This window comes from Astatotilapia calliptera, chromosome 7 (genome assembly GCF_900246225.1).
Source record: "Astatotilapia calliptera chromosome 7, fAstCal1.2, whole genome shotgun sequence".
Classification (NCBI taxonomy): Eukaryota; Metazoa; Chordata; class Actinopteri; order Cichliformes; family Cichlidae; genus Astatotilapia; species Astatotilapia calliptera.
In genome coordinates, this window is record NC_039308.1 from 8,692,922 (window position 1) to 8,709,537 (window position 16,616).

The 16,616-nt window shown below is 38.1% G+C and overlaps 1 pseudogene; it reads left to right on the forward strand.

Moving 5' to 3' along the window:
• The first annotated feature begins 3,759 nt into the window (after positions 1–3,759).
• Positions 3,760–16,120, forward strand: LOC113027263 (thyrotropin receptor-like; annotated as a pseudogene).
• Positions 16,121–16,616: the final 496 nt, after the last annotated feature.

Genomic DNA, 16,616 nt, shown 5'->3' on the forward strand with positions numbered 1-16,616 from the left:
AAACTCAATATTTGACTGTATGGTTAAGAAATGGGGAATTGGGTGTATGAATCAGAATCAGAATCAGAATCAGAATGGGTTTATTGCCAGATGTTGAGGTTTACAACATTAGGAAATTGCTGCGGTGCTTCAGTGCAGACAATAAGAATTAAAGTGCTATGTAGTAAGAAAGATATGTGCATGCGATATACATGAGATATATACATGAGAATAAGAATTATGAGTGCTACGTAGAAAGATATATACATGAGTGCAGGTGGTGATCAGTGCCAAACATGAAATGATGCAGTGACACAGCGTAGGGTCATGTGTTAGTGGCGGGGACAGTCATGTGGTTATTGTTCATGTGTCCAACAGCAGAGGGGAAGAAACTGTTCTTGTGGCGAGAGGTTCTGGTGCGAATGGACCGGAGCCTCCTGCCTGAGGGGAGCAGGTCAAACAGACTGTGTCCAGGGTGAGAAGGGTCAGCTGAGATCCGGGCTGCACGCCGCAGTGTCCTGGAGGTGTACAGGTCCTGCAGAGATGGGAGTCTGCAGCCAATCACCTTCTCAGCAGAGCGCACAACATGCTGCAGTCTCTGTTTGTCCCTGATAGTGGCTCCAGCGTACCACACGGTGATGGAGGAGGTGAGGATGGACTCGATGATTGCAGTGTAGAATTGCATCATCGTCCGTGTTGGCAGGTTGAATTTCTTCAGCTGCCTCAGGAAGTACATCCTCTGCTGGGCTTTCTTAATGACGGAGGTGATGGTGGGCTCCCACTTCAGGTCCTGGGTGATGGTGGTACCCAGGAAGCGGAATGAGTCCACAGAGGTGATGGGGGTGTCAGTCAGGATGATGGGGGGGAGTGGGGCTGTGTGCTTCCTGAAGTCCACAATAATCTCCACTGTCTTCTGGGCATTCAGCACCAGGTTGTTGTGGCTGCACCAAGACACCAGACGTTCAACCTCCCTCCTGTAGGCAGACTCGTCCCCGTCCGAGATGAGCCCAATGACGGTGGTGTCATCTGCGAACTTGATTAGCTTGACAGACTGGTGGGTGGAGGTGCAGCAGTTGGTGTACAGGGAGAAGAGCATGAAATATGTTGTTAAGTGGCAAAAAGTAAACGGGTTTCCCGGGAAGGGATCGCTGAGTGTTAACCAGTTAAAGAAAGTAGAGAAACAGTTGCGGGAGGAGGAAGTGAAATTATTGAAATAAGGGAAAGTTAACACTGTAGATTTGCGTAGGGTAAGCGATGAGAAGGAATGTTTGAAAATGTGGATGATGGAAGCAGAAAGGAGAGAAAAGAAAGCAGCTCTGACAGAGTTGCCTAGAGAAGTGCATGGAAGGGAGGCTGATGCAGAATCTGCCTCAGCGCCTCTTCCGCCTCCGTATAACATGGAGAACAAAACATAATTTCCCTGTTCACACGCTGCGCCAAAAATCGGTCCACCCCGAGGATCGGGTCCCCCGACACAAACAGAGTAACATAGTGTACGCTGTTAAGTGCCAGAAGGATTGCCAGGATTTATACATCGGGGAAACCAAACAACCTCTGGCGAAGCGGATGGCACAACACAGAAGAGCTACCTCGTCAGGCCAGGACTCTGCAGTCTATTTACACCTACAGGCCAGTGGACACTCTTTCAATGATGAGGATGTGCACATCCTGGACAGGGAGGAACGCTGGTTTGAGCGCAGAGTCAAGGAGGCCATTTACGTGAAAAGGGAAAGACCATCTCTGAATCGAGGAGGGGGCCTAAGGGTACATCTGTCACCATCTTACAATGCTGTGATTGCAGTCATTCCCCAACTCTCTGTGAATGGGACTCATGGCCATTGATCAGTGGTCTTTGATCAGTGGGTTTTGGTCAGTGGTTGTTGATCAATGGTCATGAGAATTTCCATAATTATGATTAAAGAACTGACCTCCCAGCCCATTGTTCCTTCAGGGGGCTGGTTTCAGTCATTATGCAAATGTACTGTTTATAAGATTGGGGAAACCTGCAGTCAGCTGAGACTGAGAAGTCACTTGGATGAGTGATGAAACGTTTCTCCCACAAAACGCTACGTCCAGATGAACAGATTCAACTTTTGGAGATTCCCCCTCCCTAAACAACTAAATGCCATGTTGCCATATCATTTTTTGATTGGTCGACATGGTACATTTTTCGACCAGTAGGAAAGGGTGGGTTTTTTTGTTGTCCATTTTGCTCACAGGCGGAGAGTGCTTTCAAGCGCTTTCCTTATAAAACACAGTTTTTACCGTTTCTTCCCGCTGTAAATATAAACAACGATAGTATCCAGGAAGAAATCCAAACATTGCATATATTTTTATTATAACTCTGGTTTTACGAGGCCTATCAACACAATTTAAAAACTGGTATAAAGTCCACACTTTTCCCGTCAATTGTTCCTTCTGTCCTGCTCACATCTCCAATGGCTGTAAACGTTGTCAATTAACGTGGCTTCACTCCACATCAGCCACGCCACTTTGATAGCTAAAACACCAGTGTGTGTGACAGGATGCTATCTTAGCCTGTCAATGACGTTGATTAGCTGCGTATATACGAATGTGAATCGCATTATTGGCTGGACTATGGGATAAGGTGGCATCGTTCTAATGCCATATGGGAGCAGCCAGTCACTTACTGACTAACACTGCAAAACAGAATTGTTAAAGTATTTATTTTAATTTCAATTCAGGTTAGATTTTTTTTGTGCGCAACGCAGATTTTTTTTTGCGCAGAGACCATGCCAGCAGTGCGCAATTGCACACGCGCGCAGCTAACAGGGAACATTGGTCATGTGTATTATGTTTAGTTCTGCTTCCTCTTTCTTGCCAGTCTGATTATGTTACTCAAGCGTGAAACTGCATATCAAGATGCTGAGTTCACCCTGTCGCCAGCATCTGATCAGTTACAAATATAGATAATTTTATTAATTTATTAATACATGGGAGAATCTGGTGGTTTATAATCGAATATTTCATTGAATTAATGTTTAAAAGACAGTCTTGTTTTTTATTTGTTCCACAGTAGCCTCAGTGGTCTTTAAAGGCCTTGGAGTAAGTAAAGAATTAATAATACAAATGTAGGGTTAGGCAGTATTCTCCATATAAAGTCAGCAAGTAGAAATATGTGCTCCATTTTAGAAGCTTTAGAGAAGCTTGTCTCCTTTTCTCTGTGTTTGCACTCCTTGTCCCTAAAACAAAACATACATTTTTTTCCCCTGTGCGCATTCCTTTGAAGAAACTTTCCTTGCAGTGGTGAGGTAATCAGGGCTCATGATGGAATTTCTGTGGAATGATTTGAACCTGTGGAATAACCCTGTGGTACCGGAACTTTCATAATACTAATCTTGTGTTTGGATTATTGATTCACGTTCGTGTTTTAAATAAACACCTAAATAAACCTTTAGTACTAGAAATAGTATAAGTTCTGCCTGCCTCAGTGGTCCGTTGACAGCAAGTTTTTATTATAATTTTATTTCAGATGAAATAAGAAATGAACAGCCTAGGCAAAAAAATGCCTTTAGGGTTTAATGAAAGTATTAAAAGTATCAAAAGAATAATGATGATATACGATTTAAACTCTTAATACTGATCAAATATATACCTAACATATTTACTGTATAATCTGCATTATACAAGTAGAAAATTATATTCAAAATCTTATTTTGAAGGGCAGTTGTGGAGCACTTGCAATTGGCCAAAATCCAGGACAGCCCAGTGGCTTTGAAAACTCAAATGAGCAGAGTCTTCACAAGTACTGCTTTTACAATGAATTCTGTTTTTCATATTACTATTTTAACTTTTATCCTTGTCAAGACTACTATTCATCTGGAGTATTGTCCACCTCATTGCCAGTGTGAGTGGGAAATCCACAGTGTGTCGTGCTTTGGAGTTGAGGTTATTCCTGTTTTCCATTCCAGCACAAAGGAAGTGTAAGTAACCACAGTCCTTAACCGCTGATTTCTGTGACTGTTGTGGTTAGACTGAAATGCCTTCAATTTCTCTTTTAGATGGCTTCTGGGGACAAGAATGTATTCTATTCCTGAGAATGCATTTGCAAACTTGGCCAATATTTCACAAATGTAAGATACTTTCTACAAAACTATCCTCTTTCTTTCAATCTAGTAGATTACTACTCAACAAAGTAAATAAACAATATTGACAGTAAACTAGTGCTTAACCAATTACCTTCATGATCCTCTATTGCAAGTACTGACTGAAGACAAAAATTACAGTTATTGTAATAAAAATAAACCTCTTATTATATATTATATTTTATATGAGACTTAAAGGCACTGTTATCTCTTAGTATATGTTTCCTATATGCTTAATAAAAATGAGACTTTCAACAAAACTTTTAACTATTCTAACTATTAACATTACGGGCATTTTTTTCCTTCCCCTCAAGTAAAAGTTAAAGCAGAACTGAAGTATATACTGCCCTGGGTCTTATAGATGACATGATGGTTGATGCAGAAATGAAAATCAGTGTATGTTGCTAATGCAGAGCTGATTGAGGTGGAATGTATGGTTCAGAAGGGGTAGAGTATTCATAGCTCACTGGTCTGGTTAAACGCAGAGAGCTCTACTTTTGGTAGAAGGAGTTTACAAAGTATGTAGCCTGTGGACTACTCTTGTTTGTTTTATTTTTGGTCCTCTAGTCAGAGAAATGTATTAACCAGCTATTGTGGTTTGAGCAGCCTTTTAATAGAATAGAATAGAATAGAATAGAATAGAATAGAATAGAATAGAATAGAATAGAATAATCCTTTAATTGTCCCACAAGAGGAAATTTGGTTGTAACAGCAGCAAGAAAAACACATATACAAACAAACAGTATACAGGACACAGAACAGAAACATACACATTTTTTTTTACATATTTACATCAAGGACAATAGTTACCAAAAACAGAGTACTGCACAGTTATTAGTACTGTACCGAATATGTGTTAAAAATGGCATCTAGTGGAACAGGTTATATGTTCAACAACTTACCACTGTGATCAAAAAAAGAGACATCCTTGTCACACTGCAAACTCTGATTTAAATTCAAAATACCTTACTAAGGTATTTTGTCATTAAACACACAGTCATAAAGAGCAAATAAAAATGAAATGATTCCGTAAAGACCACAAGAATGGCCAGATTGAAGTAACATCTTCTGTTGTGCCTTGCTCTTCTGGACATTTTCATTTCTAAAATGTAGTCTTTCATTTCATAACAACGCTGTCAGGTTTAGTAACAGAGGTGGGACCAAGTCATTGTTTTGCAAGTCTCAAGTAAGTCTCAAGTCTTTATCCTCAAGTCTCAAGTCAAGTCTCAAGTAATGTCAGGCAAGTCAGAGTCGAGTCTCAAGTCACTGGTGTAAAAGTCCGAGTCAAATCACAAGTCTGAAACTTTGAATTTCAAGTCCTTTCGAGTCTTTAAAAAAAAAAAACGAAAAAATAATGTTGCAGTTATGCTAAATGTAAATATTAGACCATGTAATTTTAAAATCTGTGTTTTTCTCAACACATGACAAAATAGTGAACTTAGAAAATATACACAAATTGTGAAATTGCACCTCTTTAAAATGCAGCTCAATTAAACCTAGCTCCAAGAATAATTTTCACCGACAGTTCTGAGATAAGCTGCATGTTATTCTTGGATGCGGTTGTAGGACCAGCTTTAAAATCGCATGACAAAAATATCATACACATTAAAAAAAACTGTATCACCAACGTAGCCTGGACAACATTTGCTAGTTAGATGAAGTCAGCTATCTCATCGTAGCATATTTATATGCATATTTATAATTATACGGTTCTTGGAGTGAGTGCATACACTCATGAAGTTTAGTAACTTCAGGTCACTGCAACAAGCCCAGGTACAGTTTACCGACAGATGGGTGCAGGACTTTGAAATGCACCGTGTAGAACGAAAGACCATCGTACGTATCATAAGTTTACCAGTCTCACAAATCGTCTTCATAAATACACATTCCTTAACCGTTTATTAATAGGACCTTTGAGCTCAACGGTAATTAATTAGTAGTGGAAATAATTTCTGGTAGCGTTACAGAAATGTAGCAGTGACAATAATACTGTATGCTGTAATCACCGCGCGGATAGGAGGCGGCTGGCTTGACCGCGGCTCACAAATGACGGCTCACTTTACCGCAGTCTGTAATCACACTGGGCAATTAGTGATACAAAAAACCTGTTTTATCCTGTGAATAAAAGTATATGTTTTTGTCAATGTACCATAATAACAGAAGCGAAACGCAATATTGTGTCAGGACAATTCACTATTTATGCACAATAAATAAAGGAGCATAGCGCGACAATTTCTGTTCAGCGCCAGACTTGCTTGTAACCTATATCACTAATTATGTTATGAAAATGACGTATTAACTACTAAAAAACACTGACCTTCGTGTAAATGCTTGGAGCAGACTAACCTGTGAGCTGGAGGGTTCTGGGACGTTATATTTGGTCTTTGAATGGCTGCAATCCAGGCCATCCGTCGCGTCTTTGTTACTTCGGAAACATGGCTCGAACAATTTCTCTTCAACGACGTAATCCGATAACAACCGATCTCTTTACCCGTCGGCTTCCCGTGGCTGTCATGCGACCGGCTATTGCAGTTAATAATACAACGGCTTCTTGACATTTTTGTGTTTCTTTTTATCGCTGTTTAACTGATTTTAATTGAAAGCCTGCGTGCGCTAGTACCGCTTGCCACGAGTTCCCAGAATCCTTTGCGGTTCTACCCGTGAATGACGTCACATTTTCAATCTCTATATAATATGCATGTTAAATTTTATATTTGGGGTAAAATATCAAGTCTTTTCAAGTAAACCGGTTCAAGTCCAATTCAAGTCCTAAGTCATTGGTGTAAAAGTCCAAGTCAAGTCACAAGTCTTAGAACATTTTTTCAAGTCAAGTCTAAAGTCATAAAATTAATGACTCGAGTCTGACTCGAGTCCAAGTCATGTGACTCGAGTCCACACCTCTGTTTAGTAATAACAGCTTCATTTGTGTAGCACATTTCAAAAAACAGAAAACAAAGTGCATCACGGTTTTGATAAAAACCACACATTAAAGATTAGGTTAAAACATATTGACTTATGGATTCATAAATAGACACAAAATCATCCATACAACCATAGATTCATTCAACTCGAACCTCAGTTTTTGCCGGAATCAGATAAAAGACATTTGAATACATGCAATTGGTTAATTTCAATTAGATTAAATTTAATTAATGCAGTGCCAAATCACAAGAACAGTTACCTCAGGTTGCTTTATTACTACAGTAGAGAAAAAATCTCAACAATCAAATAACCCCCTGAGCCCGTACTTGGTCACGGAGGGAAGGAAAAGCTCAGTTTTAGCAGGAAGAAACCTCTGGAAGAACCAGGCTCAGGGAGAGCCAGCCATTTTCTGTGACTAAAAGAGGAAAGCAATTTATTAAAAGCATACCCTTGTTTCTGTCTGAAGTTGTCAACACTATCACTCTTCAGTGATTGCCTGTGTATTATATGCAGTGTGCATATAATACACAGGACAACCTAACTCGAAATAAACTCAAGAATGGTAGAAACTAGACTAAGAAACATAGGTCGCACAGAGAATAAAAATGAATGAATAAACAACATTCAAAAAACCCATGAACACAAAACACTTTAGTCAGTGACGCAGGTACCCTGACAGCCTTTAAGTCTGTAAGACATGCCTGTAGCTTAACTAATTGGTTTCTGTTATCTGCCTTCATGCATAAATAAAGCTGGTATTATCTGCATAGCAGTGAAAATGTATGGTATGTCATCTAATAATATTATCAAAGGAAAGCATGTCTTATTTAAATTGAACTGGTTACTGCATAGAACCCTCTGGAACTTAGCAAATTTTGTGTGGTGAGCAGAGATGGGCAGTAACGCGTAATCCGATTACTTTTTTCAAGCAACGAGTAAAGTAAGGGATTACTATTGCAAAAACAGTAATTAGATTACCGTTACTTTCCCGTAGGAACGCTGCGTTACTGCGTTACTAAAACCGTGATTTTTTTTGCGAGAATGTCTCCTGACAGTGACGTAAAGCAAGTGCGACGTTCGTGACAACATCTGTGTGCAGATCAACAATGGATAATATATCAAGTGCAGGAGAGAGTATGAGCATGGAGCGTTTAAAGTGTGGAAGTACTGACCCTACTTTAAGTATGATTCCATAAAAAGTGACAAAAACATTAGTGTCCGTTGTGCGTGGGAAGAAAACTCCTTTTTACAGCGAAAAACCCCCCCAAGCAAGCACCGAGTGCGCAACGACGTAATGGGAAATTCACAGAGAAACTCGTGGATTCTTCAACTGACTGCTGTGGCACACCTGCACCAGGGTAAACCTCCGCCTACCACACTCCTGCTTTACAGGTGAAAATAGAGCAAAAGGACCGCTAGTCTTTGATTTTATTAATTTTCTGCTGTGTTTTACTTGCATCTATTTGAAAGAGTGAGTGTAAACACACACAAAAAAAAAGAATTATGTGCAGGAATGTGCAAAAAATAGGTTTAAATATTAAACAAATTTCTTCCAGTCAGAGAATGTTGCATATAATTAAATTTTTGCTTGATGCATAAAGTTAAAAGATTAAAACTAATAAAACAAGTTTTAAAAAGGGACCTTTCCATTTGATTACATTTTGTATGATGGATTGTGCAAAAAAAGTAGAATTGGGCTGAAAGATCTATCGCTTTATCACCTATTCAGGTTGTAAATCGTGTTTTTAAAAAGTAACTAAGTAACTAAGTAATTAATTACTTTTGAAAATAAGTAATCAGTAAAGTAATGGGATTACTTTTGGGGGAAAGTAATCAGTAATTAGTTACTGATTACTTTTTTCAAGTAACTTGACCACCACTGGTGGTGAGGGGTATCAGGTGCTGTACTAAGGTGTAGCAGGACAAGCAAACGATGAGTCCACTGTCAGAGAACATTAGTAACCTTCACTAGTGCTGTTTCTGTGTTATGATAAACTCTAAATCCTGACTGAAACTCTTCAAATAACCCATTCTTCTGGGAATTATACTGTGCTGTTTTACAACTGTTCTTTCAAGAATGTTTAAAATAAAAAGAAGGTTAGAAATCAGCCTATGATTAGTTAAGATAGCTGAATAGTAATGTATTTTAAGTAAAATACATGCGTCTGGGAAGGGATCTCAGTTTTGAGATCCCTTCCCAGACGCCTTAACGCCCACTCACATCCTGGGCCATCTGATCTCAGGAATTCGCATGATAAGGTGGGGCCAGGTTTCACAATGAACTCACCCGAAACTCTGGCTGATTGGGACCCACACCCAGTTTCACACCTTGGCTCAGGTGATTAGAGGATCATCAGGGGGTCCTTTTGTCCCTCTGTAGGGGGATACTCCCACTAGGTTTATATCTGGGACTCTCCATCATTTGACCTTAGAACTGAAGAAGCTTCTCGGATGAGAGGTGAAACGTCTTCAAGTAACTTAAAGAAGTCCAGACGCTTTTCTTTGCAAGGTCCTTTGACTACGATGACCTGGATGACTGAGAACCTTCACAGACATATTTTAAGTAAAGGTTAATATGTTGCTAGGAGGTTGCAGTAGAGCTGCAGTGGTGAGTTTTAAGTTTTGGAGAACAAGCCATTTATTGTCTTGTCAATAAATGGCTTCGGCCCATACATCAGAGTTGTGAGTTTCTAGAGCTTTATTATCAGCTATATATTTTTTTTTCATTCTTATTCATAGTTGTGCTTCTTATCCATCCAGGATCTGTATCTAATAATGTTCTTATCAGAAGATATCAAATTTGATTCAGTGACCATCATTTTTGTCTTTAAAAGTTGTTCAGACAATTAACAGTATTTCTCTCTCTATTTCTTTCTAAATCTCTCAATCTTCAAATCAGAAGTTGTACTTTGTTTGTGTGTTTTTCAGATACATATCTGATGACAGTACATTAAGATATCTTGAAAGGCATTCTTTCTACAACCTGTCCAGGGTCACACACATGTATGTAAATTTCATGCACAAAAATTTAACATGTAATTGAAATTAATCATCAAATGAATGGATTTATGCTTCAGTAAATACAAATAAGTCTTGTATCATGTTTCCTCTGTCCTGCAGTAGTACTGGCAAAATGATTTTCAAAGACCTGGCTTTTTTTAATGTTGGAGATGGGTTGGTTAGATGTAAAACATAATTATACAGTAATGTACCGATTATTTCAGCAGATTATTCAATCCTTACATGGTTCTTCTCGGTTCCTAAATCCCACCAGCTTCTCCTTTCAAGTACAGGGTTACTGTGCTATTAAACCCTTGTCATTAGCTTTGCATTTTTATATAACAAGCCCCAATATGACAAGCCCCCTTTCCTGTCAGATACTCATATACTCAAGCACATGTATAACAGGTTGAAAGTGTTACAGTAGATAACTTGTGAAAAGATTTCTATGGATGTTTCTATAATTAAAACAGTTTTGGAGATATCTTAGACTGAAAAAAATTTTTAGGCAAAAAAGCATTACATGAAAAAATGCAAATATTTTGTGTTTGTGTCTCTGTGTATGTTTTCATGTCCAACAGACAACTAAATGGCATCAAAACACTGTCATATATTGATCAAGATGCTTTTAAGAATCTGCCTAATTTAAAATATCTGTAAGTATGATTTTATTTGTTTATTTATATTATGACTGTATTGTTTGTTTTCCAAATAAGCAACATAAAAGTTATGTACATTTATTGATTCTTGACTCAGCTTTCTTTTAATACAGTGGGATCACAAACACAGGTCTCACCACCTTTCCTGGGCTACAGCATATTCACTCCAGCCAAGACCATTTTATATTGTATGTAGCATTTAGTCATAAATATTCTGCTGCACATTCCTCTAATAATTTGACTTGAAGCCTTTGTGTGTGTGTTTGCTCCTTTTTAACAGAGAGATGGTGGAGAATGTTTTTATCCAAGTCATACCTGCTAATTCCTTTACTGGAATATCTCTGAATACTTTGACTATGTGAGTTTAATTTAATGTCAATGACTAATAATGCAACACATTTTATCTCTTAATTTGCCATGTTAATGGAGCTTGGTGATGACTCTTCATACTTGCTGGCATATGGTTATTGGTTAGGTCTAGAAAGACGGTCATGGTTTGGGATAAAATTCCTTCCTTCCTTCCTTCCTTCCTTCCTTCCTTCCTTCCTTCCTTCCTTCTGTCCATGAGACGTTATCACTTCAACCTCCTCAAAGCATGGAAAGAGGCTCAAACTGTTTCTCTGGTGAGCTATAGTGATGGAAAGAGATGAGTTGGGGCTGGAGGTGCTAAATTCAACCATTCCCACCTCCCTCCATTGTGATGACCACCTCACAGAGGCCAAGAGAGTGGATATTACTGCATTGCAACAGTGTTTTGCAGATTTGTTCTCCCCAGTAGCAGCTCGCTCATAGGGCACCATTTTGAAACAGTTCCTCAGATGGATAAGACAGCACCCATCGCATCCTGCCTGCCTCCCATGACCAACAAAAAGGGCAGTTCTTGGGGCTGGCTGGTTATTGCCACTTGTTTATCCTGAACTTTGTGGATCTGACCAGCCCCTTGAAGGATCTCCTTCCAGTGGACGGAGCAGTGCCAGGTGGCATTTGTACAGGTGAAGAAAGCTCTCTGTGAGGAACCCCTGCTTCACACTCCTGACTTTTCCCTCCCCTTTGGTTTTGCAGACCCACGCTTCAAACTGAGGGCTGGGGACTGTTTGTCACAGCAACTGTAAATAGACTGGTACTTCATGAGTAAATGAGTAATTGGAACACTTTTTACTCTAAGCTTTTTTTCATCCAATCAAACAGACAAACATACAGCAATTGTTTTCTATGATTTCTATGACTAAGTGTTTTGTCAAACAGCGGCACACACTCCCACTCAGCTGAATGTTTCAAGGACAACTGGGGGTTCAGTATCTTGCCCAAAGATGCAGACTGGAGGAGTTACCACACCTGACCAGAGATTGTAGCCCAGTATATTTGAGAACTCTACCAACTACAATACTTTTGGTTATACGCCTTATGTTAAAGATGCAGGTTTGCACATCAGTCATATCTTGATGGCTTGATTTAAAATCGTTTTCCAATATGCATACCCTGCAGATTATGACAACAGAATGTATTTAATGTCGTTTCCAATGGCATACATGTCAGTGTGAAACATAGAGATGGAACTAACGTTTAACAACAAATTTAATTATGAAGATTTAAGATTTACAGGGTTTTCTTCCCCTTTTTTAGTGTGCTGAATAGCAATGGTGTGAAAGAGATCCAGGACTATGCTTTCAATGGAACCAAACTGGAGGAAGTGTATGAACTTTTGATTTATTCACTAAACTGATAGGACACAAGATTCAATTCACATCTTGTATTTATTTATTTCTTGTCTATATAGTTTGTGTCTGAAATTTACTAACGTGCTTGATAGATGGGATAAGTCATAGGTAGATTATAGCCTCAAGTGAACAAGCAATTTTAATGACTAAAATTTCTGGGCAGGGTCAAATAATGTTGGCCCCTTTGGTAGTTGTAGGTATACTGTTTCAGATACTTTAAAATGTTCTAATGTCATTGATTATGGTTTTCAATCTTTTTTTTTTTGTTGTTTAATTCAAAATGGACATGAAACATTGTACAACAGTTCATTTCTTTGTTATTCTTGTCAGTTTCATTTTACTAAACACACTTTTCAGAAAAAAATACATTTTAAAACTGAAGGTTTGGTAAAACTAAATAGTTTTTATCATGTCATTTTGTTCCCCATCTTTTCCCAAATATTCAGGTATCTTGATAGGAATTTGGATTTAGAACAAATAGAGGAATTTGCATTTTATGGTGTGATTCAAGGCCCAACTCACCTGTGAGTACAGAATTCACAAAAGACAAAGTGTTCTTGACAAAAATCTCTCTCTCTCTCTCTCTCTCGCTCTTTTATTCTCTCTCCCACCCTTCCTTTATATAAAGACAGAGAAAGACAGAGAGAGAGAGAGAGAGCTCTGTAGCCCAATGAATTAATTCTTAACTATTTGTCTGTCAATCCAGAGATCTTTCAGATACCAAAGTACACTCTTTACCATCAAAAGGTATGAAGAACATTGAAAAGCTCCAAGCTAAAAACACATGGGCCTTAAAAATGCTGCCCCCCTTAAGAGCTTTTGTTCACTTACAAAGCGCTGAATTGACCTTCCCAAGCCATTGCTGTGGTCTTAAAATGCTGAAAAGAGGGCAAGGGTAAGTCTTGGGAAAATATTCCCTGTTTTTCTTTTACTTGTGTACTTCTTTCTCCTTTCTGTTGTAATGTCCATAGTATTAGGCCTTGGTTATTCTCAAAAGCTGTAACTAGCTACTAGCTAAAAATTTTAGTGTATGAAAAAATAGTTACTTAGAACATGGCAATAATTTAGCATTTAAACATTTGACAGTTGAAAAAAGATGCACTGTAGATTGCAGCTTTTGTTTTGTCTGTTTCCATCTTTAGCCAAACATTACACAGAATTTATACTGACTTAACATTCACTATGCTGTCCTATATAACCTGCTCAATGACTGCTATAAATTTACAGAAACAAAAAAGTGAGCCAATTGTAACATCAAACCCTACATAAGGTCATAACAACTTGCAATGTGTGTTGTTTATATATTGTTGTGATTAATTGCTGTTTTTTGACTGTTGCGATTGCTATCACAATGTGGTTATAATACTACATATTATGTTATACTTTTTAAGACTATTTTAGTCTTTAGGTGGAAACTATTGTCGAGTACTGTCTGTATCTCAGACAAGATCCAACACTCTGACATCACAAAGTGACAAGTGAAAACCATTATGGGTTTTTACTTTTTACACTTTGCATCACATGTAGTAATTCATGGTGTAATAAACACATTTCCAAAAAAGGAAAAAAAATATTATTTGCAAATTTACATTCTATTTAAAATAGTGCAAAGACAACATAATAAATGTTCATATTGATACACTAATTATAACTTTAAATGTAATACAACAGCAAGTTTAAATTAAAGTGAGTTAGAAAAAAAATTGGAAAAGTTGCATAATGACAAAAATCAGGCTTTATTTCAAATTCATTGCATGACTTCCACATCAGAAACTCAAAAGAAATCACGGACATCACATCCTCTGGCTTAAGAGGAGAGGGACATGTTATTAGGGCACAGTTTAAAAGTCAACATCTATGGGGTTCATTAATGTACATATCTTGTACATCTCCATTAATGTTGAGTGTGGCTTTGGAGAAACACATGTTTATTTGAATGATAGCCAAACCAAATTCTGAATGTATAACAACAGTCCAGAGTAAAGCATGTAGGTGCTAACTTGACCTGCCTGTGTTCCAAACCTCTTAACAATTCAAAAGCTATTTTATGAAATAGAAAAATATGACAAAAATCACAGGAATAGTTAATGTAAAAAGACTTTCATTTACAGTGTTCTTAAAAGAAGAGATAATGAAACTCAGTGGTAAACATAGACTATGTCCTAACTGTTTTAATAGTAACAAAAAAAAGCACATATGGTCACTTGCCTTTGCATTTTTAATTAAAAATAGGCTTTAAATGATTTGAAGATTATTGCATTGTTTTTATTTACAATTTAAATGTGGTTAAACAACAACCCACTTTCGTCACAAAATTTGTATTTGAAAATATGCTTGTAATTCATTCCCTGAAAAATAACTCTTTTCATTTCTGTGCAAGACACTCTGAGGCAGTTATCTGCAACCTGACATGGGCTACTTCAGGAAAGCTGCAGCTGTCTTCTGCAATGCTCTCTCAGAGGTATCTGGAGTACAACATCTCACAACATCTGAAATCTAAAAAGTTTGGTATTCCAACTCATGGCAGTGCAAATAGCAATCCCAAAAGACTGATTTGCCCAACCAAGAAGTCTCAGGATGATACTTTGTTCTATGTAAAAACATATTCAGAGCATCTCAGTGAAGTTTTTGACTTTTCGCTGTGTAATGAACTTGACGCAGATGATGGACCCTCATGCACCCCCCTGCCTGATGCTTTGAACCCCTGTGAAGATGTGATGAGTAAAGACATCCTCAGGATATTGGTCTGGGTCGTCAGTTTATTTGCCATTTCAGCAAACCTATTGGTGCTCTTCATCCTGTTGACCAGTCGACAGAAAATGTCTGTTACCCGTTTTCTTATAGGTCACCTGGCATTTGCAGATTGCTGTATGGGGTTCTACTTGCTGGTCATTGCATTTGTGGATTTCTACACACGCTCCAATTATCATCACTATGCGATTACCTGGCAAACAGGAAGTGGCTGCAATATAGTAGGAATATTATCTGTGTTTGCCAGTGAGTTGTCTGTGTTCACATTAACTCTAATCAGTCTTCAGCGCTGGAATGCCATCTTCTCAGCTATCAGGCCAGACAGAAAAATGAGGTTGCGTCATGCATCTGTGCTAATGCTTGTTGGCTGGTTGTTGTGTGCGTTTCTTGCACTGCTGCCAGTAGTTGGTGTGAGCAGTTACCAGAAAGTAAGCATCTGCTTACCTATAGACACTGGGACAACTGCTGCACGGACATACATTATTTCTGTCTTGATTGTTAATGTCACTGCTTTTATGGTAGTATGCTTATGTTACATCCACATCTATTTTATGGTACACAATCCCAATCATAACTCCAGCAGATACGACGCGAGCATGGCCAAACGTATGGCTGTTATTATTTTCACCAACTTTTTATGTCTGGCTCCCATTTGTTTCTACGGCCTGTCTGCAGCTTTCCACCACCCGATGATAACTGTCACAGATTCCAAGGTATAACTTTACATACTTGTAATATTTAATGCCCCCCCCCCCCCCCTCCCTCATTTATAATAAGGGTTATGTCTTTTTCTCAACAGGTGCTGCTGGTTCTTTTCTATCCTCTCAACTCTTGCACCAACCCATTTTTTTATGCTATCTTGACAAAGGCATTTCACAGAGATATCCTGATGATGCTGAGTCAGATGGGTCTTTGTCAACGGCAAGCACACCTCTATCGAAGCCAACTAGTCAGTATTACTCCCTACATATAAAGAAAATGTCTACCCCAAAGCCCAGCATCCATATCCCAAAACAAATAAGACTCAAAAAACAAAAAGTGGCTTTTTAAATTTGATTAATGTCCATTTCTTATAGTAATAGTCATAAATGGTTACATATTCACAGACCTGATCAATCAAAAGTGTACTATGTCACCTAAACGGAGAAGTAACCATGAGGTTGAATTTCAATATTTAATGTATATGTCTTTGATGCGGTTACAAATAAATAAATAATGTCTGAACATTATACTATTCCAGCCATAAGGTGGAATAAGAAAACAGAACAGTTCAAATCACGAGAAATCAAACATTGCATTTTCTATTTTCTATTCGTTTTTAGAACCAGGTAACAAACCTTGGTCCATATGGGATTTAAAATATCAACCAAAGGGGAAAAATATCTAAACAATGGGAAATGTAAAGAGCAGGTTTATCCTAACTTTTTGTGATCTACCATTTATTCTAAACATTCTAAACTGCTAATTTAAACGAACAGCAA